Below are 14954 nucleotides of genomic sequence, written 5' to 3'. Positions count from 1 at the left end.
ATTACAGGAGACTTGAACAAGGAAAGAGTCATTACTTAATTCCTTCCTAGACTCCTCCCTGTAGGATCTAAAGGGACTTGTCCCTGGAATCAATTTCTTACTTCTTTTCTCCGTGGAGAATGATAGGTCTTTGTGTCAAATAATCTGTTCAGTGAAGAAACATTCTCTAAAATGGGTGAATAGCCTAATCATTTCAAGGGGAATGAGGAAAGCATTTTTCTTAATAAGCTGCTTTGTTATCATTCATTTTTCTAAGAAAGACTCTTGTCCATGAGTCTAACTCACTTTCAAAACAAAGAGACTAAAAAGGTTTTTAAGTTAGAGAAAATATTATTTCTAAATATTTCTCAAAGAGGTACCAGCATCTTTTCCTGCAAAACATAGGGTTAAATTAAATAAATTAAATTATATTTAATTTTTTATATGTGATTTTTATATATATATAAATAAAAAGTGGGAGAGATAGGTATGCCAATAATATAAACCACCGCTTGGGGTCTCCCTCACCTCAACAATGGAGCAGACATGGCTTTTCTGTTCTTAGAGAAAATGGATGCCAGAGGAATGGTGTTCCTAGGAACCCCTGCTAAATTAGCTAGGCAGGAAGGACTGCTGTGACTTGCAGACCAGCTCCTCCGATGGACATGCAGTAGCCGTTCTGTGGTTCGAAATTCTTTGCAGAAACCCGGCAAGGGCAGTACTGAACACTTTCACAAAAGAAAGTCCATTGATAACAGTCCTTGCCCATTGGGATTTCATGAAGGACTGATATTGATGGACTGAATTAGATCAGTAGCTCACTCTGCTATATTAATTCTGTCTCTGCTACAGCAGGTGATTAATAAATGCTTCTTGAAGGAACGAATGAATGATACTGGCATCAAGGGATGGAACCCCTGCCTGGTTCTGGAGACAAAAGACTTGAGATCAAATTCTATTGGTAGCTTTGGGCAAGTCATACTATCTTTTGGGGCCTCCGTTTCCTCTTCTGTTAAATCAGGAGTTTAGACTAAACAGTCTCTGAGATCCCTTTAAGTTCTAAAGTTATGATCCAACATTCAAAGTAGACTAGACAGTTCCTGGGATCCTTTTTAATACTAAACCTATAATTCTACATTCATAATACTTCACTAGAATCTTCTAGGCTTCCAATGAAGATATCCTCTTATCAGAGAGTATTTAGAACTTGAAGGATCCTACCTATGTGACCCTGGCCAAGTCACTTTACCCCGATTGCTTCCAAAAACAAGCAAAAAACCAATAATCATTTATTAAACTCCAGTTATGGGTCAGGGTCTGTGCTAAACACTGGGGACACAGCACTAATAATAGCTAACATTTATATAGTGTCTACTCTCTGCATGGTGCTAAAAACTTTCATTTTTTTTTCAGGGCAATGGGGTTAAGTGACTTGCCCAAGGCCACACAACTAGGTTAGATTTGAACTCTGGTCCTCCTGACACCATAGCTGGTGCTCTATCCACTAGACTACCTAGCTTCCCACAAACCTATTTCATATAATTTAATCTTCACAAGTTTGGGAGATAGTTGCTATTATTACCTCCATTTTCCAGATGAGGAACCTGAGGAAGCACAGGTTAAGTGACTTGCCCAGAGACACACAGTTAGTACGTGCCTGCAGCTGAATTTGAACTCAGATCTTCCTGATCTATCCATTTCACCACTTGGCTGCCAAAAAGAGAGGCAAAAACCAGTCAGGTCTCATAATAATAATAATAATAATAATAATAATAATAATAATAATAAATAAATGAATGAATGAATAAATAAATAATATACATAGTATATTCTGTCATTCTGAGTCAGAAATTGAATCCAGATCTTTTGACTGCAATGTAGTGTCAAAATGTTGAAGTGTAAAGAGTCTTGGACAAAGTATGGAAAGAATAGGGTTCCAAGTACTGATTCCACAATTATCTATGCATGTGATTCTGGGACTCATTTGCAAAACAAGGGGATTGGACTAATTCCCTAATTAATTTAATATTAGTCTTTTGGGGGGGAGAGGAGGAAGCAATTGCAGTTAAGTGACTCACCCCAAATCACATAACTAATAAATGTCTGAGGTCACATTTGAACTCGGGTTCTACTGGCTCCAGAGCTGGTTGTTCTTTCTCCTGTACCATTACTGCCCCTTAATATTAATCTTTTTTTAAAAAAAAATTTAATATTAATTTCATGTTCCTTCTAAGTATAAAATCCTGAGCTTCCAAGGGCCTGCTCACCACAACAAAATCCTGGGACTGAATGAGAAGAAAAGATTTCTTCTCTTTGTTTTCTTCTCTGAGTTATTTCCAGGGAACATTTAAAAGAGATTCAAAACCGTCTAAAAGAATTGACCAACAAAAGTCTGTCATTTTAGTAATGATACCTTCTATTTTTGTACCTTAATTGGAAAATGCTTCAACATTACAAATAAAAATGTTGACTCATTGGATCATCCTGGACCTTAAGCCCAGTTTGGTAGATTTCAAAAGGAATGACCTGTCTGACTTGCAAAGACTGAAAAGGTCAAGGCTGAGGATGAGGTCTCAGGAATTAGGATTCTTCCTTTGCTAAACCCAGCTATGAACATAAGCATGTGAGAAATCACCTACCAAAAAATGCCAAAAACATAGTAAATGAGTGGAGAAATCCTTCTTCTGGGGAAGTAAACATTTCAGAAACAAATTTAAAAACTTCAGAAAACATTAAAATTATGAACTCTAGCAATTATGCCCTTTCTGATGAATTGCCCATGAGGTCTTTGATGGCAGAAGTGGAGATATGGAATATCATTTTGTGGGGTTTGCTGAACTTTGTAGTGGATAGAATACTGGCCTTGGAATTACAAGGATCAAAATCTGCCTCAGATACTTATGACCTTGGGTAAGTCATTTAACCCTATTAAGCCTCTGTGTCCTTAACTATAAAATGGGGACAATAATGCCTGTTCTACCTACTTCACACAGTCATGGTAGAATTCAGAGGAAATAATATATGGAAAGCATTTTTCAAACCTTAATCCACTTATTAAACAACAGCAATAATTCTCTATCCCCTTCTAGGCGGTGAGCCTCCCACTCTCTCTCCTTCTGGTTCTCATCACTACTGACAAGAATTTCCAAGAGCAAACAAAAAATAATCCAGTTTTTAAAAAGTGTCTTTCATTCTAGTGATATTTTATATTTTGAACCAGTATGTACTTTAATCTGAAAATACTTCAACACTACATATAAAAATGGGACTCATGCATGATCCTAGCATTGGGTTGGTGGTCTTCCATTCCCTGGCTATCCCTTGTGTCAGCGTCTGCGCATATTTGGAGAGACTTCTCTCTCTTCTTGGGTTCTTTTCTCTTGGCCAGTTGAATGTATACTGCTACCAATTCCCATTTCAAATACCCAAATTATGAGTGTTAAAGAATGAATAACTTTATTTGAATTCAATTCATAAGCTTCAAAACCTGACTTCTTTCAACTTTCTCAAATTCCTTCTATTTTACTTCCACCTACATAGTCTGTGTTTCAGGAACATTGCCTTTCTTGTTCTTTGAACAAACTATTTCATCTCCCAATTTTGTGCCTTTTCCCCATGACTAGAATGCTGCCTTTTCTTGCCTCTGTCTCCAGGCTTCTCAAAAGTCAACTCCCATCCTACCTTCTGCAAGAAGCCTTTTCCGATTGTTCCTTCTTCCCAGTGACTTCCCTCTGGGATTCCGTCTTGTTTATCCTGTCTGTGTATCTTCTATGTGTATATTTGTTTGCATGTTGTTTCCTCAATTAGAATGTGAGCTCCTTGAGGGAAGTGACTGTTATTCTACTTTGTATCATCTGTCCTAGAAAAGGATTAATAAATGTTTTTTGACCAAAGGAAAAAATAAAAATGGGGCTCATTTTAGAGCCCCTAGAAAATTGGCCAACCCCATGGAAGAGCAACTATTCCCAGCAGCCTTTGTCAGCTCAATGACGGAAAGTATTACCCTGGCTAGGCTTCCACACCTGGGGGTGCCCAGGATTACCTCTCTCTCTTCATTTAGTCTCTAGCCTCATTCTCCAAGGCTCAGGTCCTCTGTTTTCTAAGTTCTTTGTGTCTCCTTCAGCTAGAAACCATGACACCGGACATTGCAATCCCTTCCAGCATAGTAGTGTGGTTTTTCTACCTGCTTTGGAGCTAAGGTTCTAGAAAATGACATTTCCCCTAATCCAAAAGCACCTCAGTCCAACTAATGCATGAATGAGGATTCCTCTTTGCAGTCTATCTGCCAAGTGGAATCCAATTTTTGCCTGAGCACTCATGACCAAGCCCTTGGCCTCCTCTAGACGTTCCCAAAGTGGGAGGTGAGAGGTGGGAGCTGCCAGGAAACATACCAGATTTACTGTCCCCCTGCTTAAACATCTCCATACAAGGGTGCCGTGGTTTCCCAAGTCTGCTCCTGAATCTTTGTTTTCGTGACCTTGGGCCTCGGGGCCACATGTTCTCTCAGCAGGAACAGCCAGAACATGCCTCCTCTTGTTTTCTGTAAGCTGCTCTCCCTTCCCAGTTCCCTTGGTAGCTCAGGGTGACTTTCAATTTCATATCCTTTTTTAGCCAGCCAACACCTATTTGCCTCACTGGGTTGTTCTGAGAAAATTAATGTGTTATTATAAATATATTATGGTAAGAGATAAATGTGAGTCGGTCATTTTATTCATACTATGACTGGGTAAAAACTTCCCTGACCTCTATGGCCTCTGGGTGCCCCATCTGAATCATGAGAAAGTCGCTGGTTATTCCAAAGATCCCTTTACCAAATTATTTAGATTGCTGGAGTTTGGGATTTGGAAGGGACCTCAATGACCATCTAGTTCACTACATACCCCAACAATATTAACAAGTGGTCATCCGGCCTATTCCTCCAGTGAAGAGAAACTTACTATCTCCCTAAAGTGTAAGAACTTCACACCCCAACTTCTCCACCATATTGCCTCCAGGGGAGCAGGAACTAGTTATTAAGGTTCCCCAAGATTACCTTCTATTGTTGCTTGCCCTTCACTCTCAAAGACCATGACAGCAGGAAGGAGATGTTATGACTTGCAAGTGAATTAAAACTTCTTGGAGAGGGGGAGAGGGAAAGAAAGATTTGCAAACCCCACTGCATTCATCAGGAACCTTTGAGTGAATTAAGGCTTTTATAAATCAGAAAGAAAACAACTATTTTAAGGGAAAAAAAGACAAATAGGTGAGAAACTGGAGACTAGACTTATAAGAAAGGATAGCAATTATCCTTCAGTCCCCTTTCCCAATCCCAGTTACTGCTAATGCCTTCTCTCTGAGATTATCTCCGATTTGTCCTGTCTATATCTTGCTAGGAAGACCTGAGTTCAAATCCAGCCTCAGGCGCTTATCAGCTGTGTGACCCTGAACTAGTCATTTAACCTGTTTGCCTCAGCTTCCTCTTCTCTATAAAATGGGGATAAAAATAGCCCCTACCTCCTGAGTTGTTGTTAGGATCAGGTGAGATTGCAAATTGTAAAGCTCTTAATATGGTACCTGGTGCTTAGTAAATGCTATATAAATGTTAGTTATTACTTTTTGATGTCTTTCATTCTCAAAGAAGACCATGTCTTTAGGGAGGTGATGCCATGACAAACATGAATTGGATTTGAGTGAGGGAGTGCTGTGCTAAATCCCCTTTCTCCTCCAGAGTCATATGCGTCCAATGGCCAAATATGAATCAGGACAATTGGAGATGGCCCTGGAAGCAAGGCAGTCAGGGTTAAGTGACTTGCCTAGGGTCACATAGCTAGTGAGAGTCCAGTGTCTGAGGCTGGAACTCTCATCCTCCTGAATTCAGGGTCAATGTTCTATCCACATAGTTGTATGTTGTTTGCCCATTAGATTGGGAGCAAAGACTTATTTTTTTTGTCATTTTCTATTTCTTAGCATATAGTAGTCACTTTAAAAAAAAAAGATTGTTGACTTGGCTTGATTCTGAGTAAAAGACACTGTTTATACCAGATCCAGAAGCCTCCTGATGTTCAGATTTTGCAGAGCTTGTTGCCTCTTCCTGCAAACTGTGAACTTTATCCTCTAGACAGGCCTTAATCTAATAGCGGGTACCCTAAGCTTTCTAATTGTTCAATATTAACTTTCCAATTTCTTCTATAATGCAGTTAGCTCTGACTCTTGCAGTGCATTTTCCCACCTTAAAAGCTTTTTCAGTTTTTTGTTTTTATTGTGTTTCCCCTCTCTGCTACTGCCTTCTTTTTTTTCTTAAAATGTTCCTATTGAAGTGGCAGCTAGGTGTAGAGGCAAAGAATTAAGTCGGTAGGTCTGAACCAGAGGAAATCTTTCTAAAACATTTATGCTGCTGCTTTAAACCTTCCCAGCTTCCTTTTCTCTGTGTTTTCCCCTTCTTATAGACAGAGACCTTTTGCTTGTCAATAGTGGACAGTGGGCAGCAAGGCCCCTTCAGAGTTAGGTTCAGATTATCTTGCTAGGGTTCCTGTATTCTGCATTATATCTTTGTTCACTCTGGAGAAACTATTTGAACTTGTCTTTTGGGGAAAGATGAACCACCTTATTCTGGATACCTAGGGAAATATTCCCATTGTTTGTCTGTAATGGTATCTTAGCTTAGAAGACACCCTGTAGGTTTGTTTACAAAAACAACTAACTCAAAAATGAGCCAGATGTGACCAGCCAAGTAGCTTGAGTTTAAAAACTGTCTCCCTCTTTCCCTTCCTTTCTTCTATACACACACACACACACACACACACACACACACACACACACACACAAAATACATTCTATGACCCTTAGGTTACTTATACAATAAACAGCTTTCCAATAGGGAAAAGGAAAAACTGTCTTCTTTTGTTCCCTAACCCTGTTAGAATTTATTTACATTTCATCTGAAATGGGAAGAGAGTTGTTTGTCCTTGGTTGTCAAAGAGGACCATGACATCGGGAAGGTATTGCCATGACTTAAATTATAGGAAGAGAGTGCACTGGGTCTGGAGGCAGAAGGGCTGATTTTAATGCCACCGTCTATATGAAGATGGATATAATTCCCCCCTCTCTTGGCCTGCCTAGCTACAAAACTTGTGTTGGATTATGCTGCTACAAGAATTGGGGTTTCATCATTATTCTTCCACTTATTGGTTATACAAATGAGCAAATCATTTAATCTCATTTTTTGCCTCAATTTCCTTAACTGAAATACCAGTAAATCATAATATTGAACCTGAACGTCCCATTTGAAAGATTCTATCATTCCCAGTGTTTTTGCCAAAGGCCCTTAGATCCTGAAAAAGTGCACTATGATTCAGTGGGGTCTCTTTGAACCCAAATTGGATTGGTCAAATAAATTACTTTTTGAAATCAGAAAAGGTCGGGGATGATGAGGATGAAGGGGTAAGATGGTAGAGAAGAAGAATACTAGATTTGGTCAGAAAACCTAGGTTTGAACCCTGGCTGTCTCTGTGATCTTGGGTCAAGGAGATTACTTTAATGAGTCTCTATTTCCTCTTAAGTGGGCTATGTCTCCTCCTAGTCCTAAATCCTGTGGTTCTCTAATTTAGAAATGTAGATAACTGCCAATGTATGTCCTTTTTACATGGACAAAATGAGCAGATCAATTTTTATTTAGAAATAGCCTGAAATACAAGTAGTCATGCAATATGTAACACAATATTGGGTGCTAAAACTAGAAAATGATTCTCACTAATAAATGGAAGTCTTGGCTGTTGGAGGCGGTGTAGAAAATGAAAGAGCCCTAGACTTGGAGTCTACCTAGGGAACTCCTGAGTGAACTCTAACTGTGTGACCTTTAGCAGTTTACTCAAGCTCTCTGGGAGTCAGGTCTTCATCTGTAAAATCAAGGAGAGGGACATGATGATCTCGAAGGTCTATTCTAGCCGTGACATTCTGACACTTAGAGCACTGATCCTGGAGTGAGGAAGACCTGAGTTCCAATTCACCTTAGACACTTGATAACTCTGTGATCCTGGACAAGTCACTTATCATCTGTCTCATTTGTGAAACAGCAATAATAATAGTACTTACTTCCCAGGGTTGGTAGGAGGAACAATTGAATTTTCAAAACACTTTGCCAACATTAAAGTACTATATAAATGATTGTTATAGTTGTTTGCCCTTCCTTCTGGAAGAGGACCAATGACATTAGGAGGATCTTGACTTGCAAGTAAATTGGATTTAAGTGAGGCAGGGCTCTGGAATCCAGGGGCAAGAATAGGTCAAGATGACCAGTAGTGGTCCCAGATGCAGTGGAAGACCTAGGACTTTTTGAGCAAAGCTTAGTCTCTCCATGATAATGATGAGGAAGAGGGGAAAGAGAAAGAAATGAGGAAAAACTACCTCCTGATAGTATTAGACATAGCTGATGTATTATCTTGTCTGCAGAATCCAATACACACTCATCTGTTTGTTATTTAAAGCCCTTCAGGAGTTGACTCCAACCTACATTTCTAATTTTCTTACACATTTCTCCCTGTCATGCTCTCTACGCTGCCCCCAACTGGACTTCTTGGTTTTCTCCACACTAGGTTGCCCCCTCCCACCCTCATATTTTTACATTTTCACATACTTGTCCCAAGGCTAAAATGAACTTCTTCCTTATCTCTCCTTCTTGGAATATCTGAAGATAGAGTTGAACTCAGGTCTTTTTGACTTCAGACCAGGTGTTCTATTCACTGTACTACCTACCTGCCCATAATTACCTTTTCTTTAGTTTTGAATATATTTTATTTATAATTATATGAACACATGTTATCTTTTCCTATAGAATGTAAGCTTCTTGAAATAAGGGAGTGTTTCATTTTTGGCTTTAGATCATTAGCATCTAGCACTATGTGTGAAGTAACATATCATATAGCTGCTGCTTAATAAATGCTTACTGGCTCTTTATCTTCCTGAAGATAAGAGGGCAAAGAGTTCAGTTCTTTTTTTTTATTTTTTAAGATTTATTCTGTAATGGTTCTTTTAAAAATTTATTTATTTGTTTGTTTGTTTGTTTGTTTTAGGCAATGGGGTTAAGTCACTTTCCCAAAGTCACACAGCTAGGTAATTATTAAGTATCTGAGGCTGAATTTGAACTCAGGTATTTCTGACTCCAGGCCCTGCCTGTGCTCTGTCCAATGTGCCACCTAGCTGCCCCTTCATTTGTTCCTTATATAACTACTGATTGCATGTCTAATCAGGGAGAATCATCTACATGGACCAAGTATTCTGTTCCTAGTTACTGTCCTCCCAAACCATGATTGCCCTGTGGTATCTACTAACTAGAACTACTTCCCATCCAGATCTCTAGTCCTGAAATTTGGCAATGTTGCTGACTAGATGTGGAGACATCCAACCTGGTCCCTTTGATCTCCACAGAATTACCTTATCTTCCCAGAATGTGAAGTGAAAAAAGTCTCTGTTTTCTGCCATTCCTTGAATACATTAAATTCAACTTTCTCTCAGCAACTATGGTCCTTAACCTACTTTGCCATCAGTTTATCCATCTATATTTTACTCTTAAGACATTAATCCTTTTATGTATTAGTAAATTGGATAATAAGCTATTCCTCAAGGTTGGCCTGATCTTTCTTGCCTATGAAAATTGATGTTCCCATGCCTGGGACACCCTCCATCCTCTCTTCATCTATCGAAGTCATTATCTTTGATGCACCGCTTGTATGTTGTCTTTTCCATGAAGCCTCTTTGTATCCCTTCAGCAGAAAGTGTTTCTTGAAACTCAAATTTTCCTAGAATGGTGTATGCATCTCTCCTTCATCCTTCTCTCATTCTGCCTTGTATCATGATGATGTTTATCCTTTGTTCTCAAAGAGGACCATGACATCAGGGAGTTGATACCATGACAACCACATGAATTGGATTTGAGTAAGGGGGAACTGTACAAAGTAACCATCTTACTTTCTCTTCTGGAACCATCTGGGTCCAGTGGCCAGACGTGAATGGGTCAGATTTGAACCCAGGTCCTCCTAACTCCAGGCTGGTATTTTAGCCCACATCACTTAGCTACTCCTCATTAATAAAGCAGTGAATATCTCTGCCTGTCATATGGAAGACCAGAATTTGATTTCCCAATGGGGAGAATGACTAGACTTGTATCATACTTTCATTGTATATAAGTATTTCCAAATCCTCTCTTGACTTCATCTCCAATGCATCAGCTATCCTCTTATCCTACAGCCTTCCTCCGTATTTGAGTACTTCTCATCCCAGAATATCCTGACATGCCAACTTCCTTTTTCCCATTAGTGGGTTGCCTCTAGATCCTCCAATTTGGAGAAGTGGTCAGGTCTGCTGCTATTTCCCTCTCCTTTCGGCTTCTGATTTCCTGGACTTTGACACCATACCCTTTCAGAGGGTACCCTTTTCTCTCCTTCACCCTGCTTTAGCTCACTTTCTCATATTTCCTTCTCTCATTAGAATGCAAGCTCTTTGAGGGTTGGAACTGTGCAACTATTTGTATTTGTACCTTTCCCCCTTTTGCACAGTGTCTGGCTCATAATAAATGCTTAATAGATATTTATTGCCTTATCTTGCCCCCAAAGAGTCTAGACTCTTTGAGGGCAGGGAGTATGTGTTACTTTTATCTTTGTCTATTTTAAACCTTGAATAGTACCCTGTGTATAATTGGTGCCTGATAAATATTTGCTGATTTTAATTGAATTGAATTATTTCTATTATGGGCCTGATGATTTTCAATCTTCTCTTCTTTCTCTGAATGCTACCTTTTGCCCTCTTTCATTTCTCTCTTTCTCCCTTGACTGAAATAACAGTGAGCGCCCATTCCTGAAATCACTGGTCAGCTGCTTACCTATAGGATACCATATTGGCTTCATGTGGAGTTGAAGAAGTGGTAAAAGGTGGTAAGAGATGGGAAGGGGACAGAGGACACAGAAAAAAAGACATAGAGAAGATCAAAGACAAACTTTAATGATTTCTTTTTGAGTACTATCTCATTCACTTTCAATTGTTGTCATATCAATAAAAGCTAGACGTGGAGGTATTCTTGTAAGTGGATAGCCTTTGCAGCTTAGAGAGAAAATTGGCCACCATTTTGAACTCAAAGGCCCAACAGGCAGATTTAGTCAGAAGAGATCTGAGAGATCATCTAGTCTTGTCCAGAATCTTTAAGTGAGCCAAACCTTGGCCCTGGATCATTCTTGGACATTTTCCAGAATCTTTCTGCCTAGAGTTACTGCAATTCTCTCCCATGTTCAGATATTAAAATACAGAAGTACTTCTCTTACATATTAATTCTGAAAGTGACTATGGGCTCTGGGGTAGAACATTTTGAATTGTTCTCTGGGACTGCCTAGGTTGATGGACTTTAGAGATACAATGAGGCATTAAAATATTCATTAAGAGCTACTCTTAAACATTTTAAAAAATGGTTTGGGAAGTGGAAATGGCAATGTTGGTAGATCATTGTGTTCCAAGAGCCATTGTTCTCTGACAAATGAGACTTGGTATGCTTGGTTTAGGTAGACTGTTAACCAAGTCATTGAGTCAGTATAGTTATCGATCCTCTGTTGGGAACAGAGAATGTCCATATCCTAGTCTTCCTCTAGAGGATTCTGATGAGGATTCAGATCTCATCTATTCAAGAATTCTTTCTAATGATGTAGATTGCCACACATCCCATCCATGACTATACCTCCTATGTGACTTGTTCATGTTCTCCCAGAAGATCACCTCCAGTAATTGTGTTCCATATTTACTCTCTCTCTCTCTCTCTCTCTCTCTCTCTCTCTCTCTCTCTCTCTCTCTCTCTCTCGTTAGTGATCAGTCATTCTTTGCTCTTGCCATTGGATAAATCCATTTTCTCTATCATACTCTTTCTTGATGACATAATTTATTCTTGGCCCTCCTCTGGGTTTCTTGTAGTCTAGTTCACACCTGCCATCCATTGCCTTTCCATTGCCCTGGTAGGAAACTCCTCATAGGAGGATACCAATGAAGTCAAATAAAATCATTGAATGCTAATGCTGGAAAGGACCTTCAAGATTTCCTGGTCCAGCTCCCTGGAGAGATCAGGAAATTGAAGCCCAGAAAGATCAATGGTTCCCTCTAAGTCACATGATTAGAAGCAGCAGAGTCCATGGGTCCTAAGTTTGACCCAACTGGTGAAACTCAAACCAGGGTTCTTATTCCAAGTGCTGACCCTATGGTTTTTCCAGGCTACACTTTTTATTAATAGAATATTATTTATCAATTATTAATGATTAGTAGAATCTCATATTTAAAAACAAGTTCAGAATGAGGTTTTCTCAAATTGGCCCACCAGACCATCCTACACATGTGGTCATTTACCATGTGATGACCCCCAGACTCACAATACTTGAAGACTTGAGGCAACTTCTTAGGTTTTATTTATGGAATCACAAATGGTTCTAGTCAATGAAGAGACTTTCCTCTTTAGGGAGTTCCTTAAGTTGAGATGTTTTCATATTGAAATCTTTTCCATTTAATTTCTTACTGAAGGTCTCTGCCCAAGGGACAAACAAAATGTTCTGAATTCAGTCAAGCTTGTGGCCCATTCACCTAAAATGCCTTGCTCACAATAGACTACAGATAAGTATCTTGATGCTTATCTAAAGAACCAACTCCCCTCTGTCAAATAAAAAGAATCATTTTCATGCACCAAACTTAGCAGCAAGTACAGACTGTTCTACCAGGCTACCAAGGTGAGAGCAGTATATTCCACTCAACTTTATAATCCAAGGAATTTTATTTGTTTATAAAGGATCTAATTTTTATTCACTAAAGTAAAAAAGATTAAAACCAAACTAAACTTAAGAGTACAAGTTATGCATTATACAACACTTTAAGATGTAATACAATCTATCTTTTAAATTATGAGTTAGCACATATTAAATTAAAATATAAAACCAATTTTTAAGACATCAGGGAGAATGTATCTGGGCCCACCCTACTTTCCTCCCAAATTGTCTTCACAGACTCCATGTACCAAAGAGCTTTAGACATCAACAGGATCTGAGATTTAGAACTATATATTATTATAACTATTAGAAATTGGCTAGTTCTATCTCCTTCTTTTATGAAGATCTAGGAAGTTTCAGTTCTTTTCCACTGCCACATAGGTAATAAGTAACTGAGGCAGGATTTGAACCAGGTCCCCTGGCTCCAAACTCAGTCTTCTTTCTACTCTACTGTTTCTATGTCCTACCCCCTGAGAGCTCCAGGCAATTCCTGGGAATTGTAACCTTGTCTACTGACTCCAACTCTGGTGTTCCATTGACTGTCTCTTAGCCCTTGGGTTGAGACTAGTCAATCATTACCTTTGCTACTGAGTGAGCTCCCAGTTAATGCCCAACAATCGTATTCTGCATTGCCTTGTGTGGCTTTTAAATGGTTTGGGAGGAAAATTGTTAGGCTATACAGTAAATGCTGGTAGAATGCAATACATTCTCTATTATATTTTTAAAGTAAAGGGATATGAGATAAAGAGTTGGAAGAGCCTCAGTTTGCTCATCTGTCTAATGGAGATAATAGGCACAATGGAAAGAGCACTGATTATGGAATCAGAAGCCCCAGTTCAAATTCTGACTTCTCTTATGCTTACTAATCTTGGGGAAAGCACTGAATGTCCCTTTCCTTCTTTGTAAAATGAAGATGTTGAATAAAAAGGACTCTGCCATCTCTTCTAGTAAGAATAGTTATCCTGTGACTGTCCTCTACAAAACAGGGTGATTCCTAGGATGAAATGAGATATATTATGTTTGGAAACCCTCAAAGAACTATATAGAAGGCAGCTTCTATCATAGTGGGTTTGGAGGTCGATGTGGCAGGAGACACAGGATTTTTGCACATGAAATCACAGAGTCAGGTTATCGCCCTCCATTTCAACCTCCCCCCTAACCCTATCTGGTCCTCTTCATCCACTCCTGTCCCCATAAAAGCAAAGACAATGGAAAACTCCCCGATCGAATAGACAACAATTACACACAGTACCTGATCTTGAGAGAAGCATTGACTCTTTGTAGTAATATTCCACTGAAGAGAGTGGAGACCTCATGAGTTCTGGGATCCTGGGAATCATGGCTGGAAGGCTGAAAGACATTCCAGGGGCCGCTGAGTTCAACCATCTCCTTTTAGGGCTAAGAGAACTGAAGCCTAGAGGGATGTATGACAGGTTCCTCAAGCTGCTGAGGGAGAATCTGAACCCAGATCTTCCTGATTCAGACTCTGACTCAGAGCCCCTATGCACTTCAATAGAGACAAAGAATATGGGAAATAGAAAATACTGGAATTCAAAGCTGGACCCCACCACCTCCTCCATTCTCTTCTTTCTTCTTCTGTCCAGTCTAATTTTTTTTCAAACAGCTTTTGTAGAGCTATTTACACTTCAAATCTTTCTTCTTTCCAAGGTAAGTGAACCTCCTACACAGTTACTATTTAACTCTACTGAATATCTCTAATTGTTTACCTAGAGCCTTAGTTTAAAATCAGTTAAATAGATGACTCAAAGTAGAAACAACATCATTCTCTATTCTCTTCTTCCTTCTTCCCTTTCCCACCATACCCCAAAGGCAAAGGTATCTGGAGGTTAGTGGGAAGACCCTCAGATCTGGAGAGGACTTGAGTTCCAAGTCACCTCATAGGACTTGGGCCTCCCTTCTCTGGGAGGCAATTATTCATTTGTAAAATGAAGAGAGGTAACTAGGGATCACAGTGGACAGACTTGGATTCAGGGAGACTTAAGTTCAAATGCTGCCACATATATTATTTACTGGCGCTATGATCTTGGGCAAGTCATTTAACCTCCACTTGCTTCAGTTCTTTCATCATAAAATGGGAATCATATTAGCATCTACCTCCCAGGGTTTGAGGATTAAAATTAAATATTTATTTATTTAGTTTTTTTGCAAGGCAAATGGGGTTAAGTGGCTTGCTCAAGGCCACACAGCTAGGTA

At 39.3% G+C, this 14954-nt stretch overlaps 1 long non-coding RNA gene across 6 annotated transcripts in view; it reads right to left on the bottom strand.

Annotated features, from left to right (window-relative positions):
* LOC141488453 (uncharacterized) overlaps positions 1 to 14645 on the bottom strand; it is an 83267-nt gene extending 68622 nt beyond the window's left edge. For 4 of the 6 annotated variants that reach the window (XR_012468686.1, XR_012468684.1, XR_012468687.1 and 1 more), the window contains exons 1-3: positions 13993 to 14645; positions 3661 to 12505; positions 1562 to 1689 (exon numbers count right to left, since the gene is read on the bottom strand). This is a non-coding gene — a long non-coding RNA (uncharacterized LOC141488453). The remainder of the gene's footprint in view (positions 1 to 1561; positions 1690 to 3660; positions 12506 to 13992) is intronic. The other 2 variants (XR_012468685.1, XR_012468689.1) reach the window with 2 other exon arrangements.
* Positions 14646 to 14954: the final 309 nt, after the last annotated feature.

This window comes from Macrotis lagotis, chromosome 5 (genome assembly GCF_037893015.1).
Source record: "Macrotis lagotis isolate mMagLag1 chromosome 5, bilby.v1.9.chrom.fasta, whole genome shotgun sequence".
NCBI lineage: Eukaryota > Metazoa > Chordata > Mammalia > Peramelemorphia > Peramelidae > Macrotis > Macrotis lagotis.
Note: the sequence above shows the minus strand (reverse complement) of the source record. Positions and strands in the feature narration are given on the sequence as shown.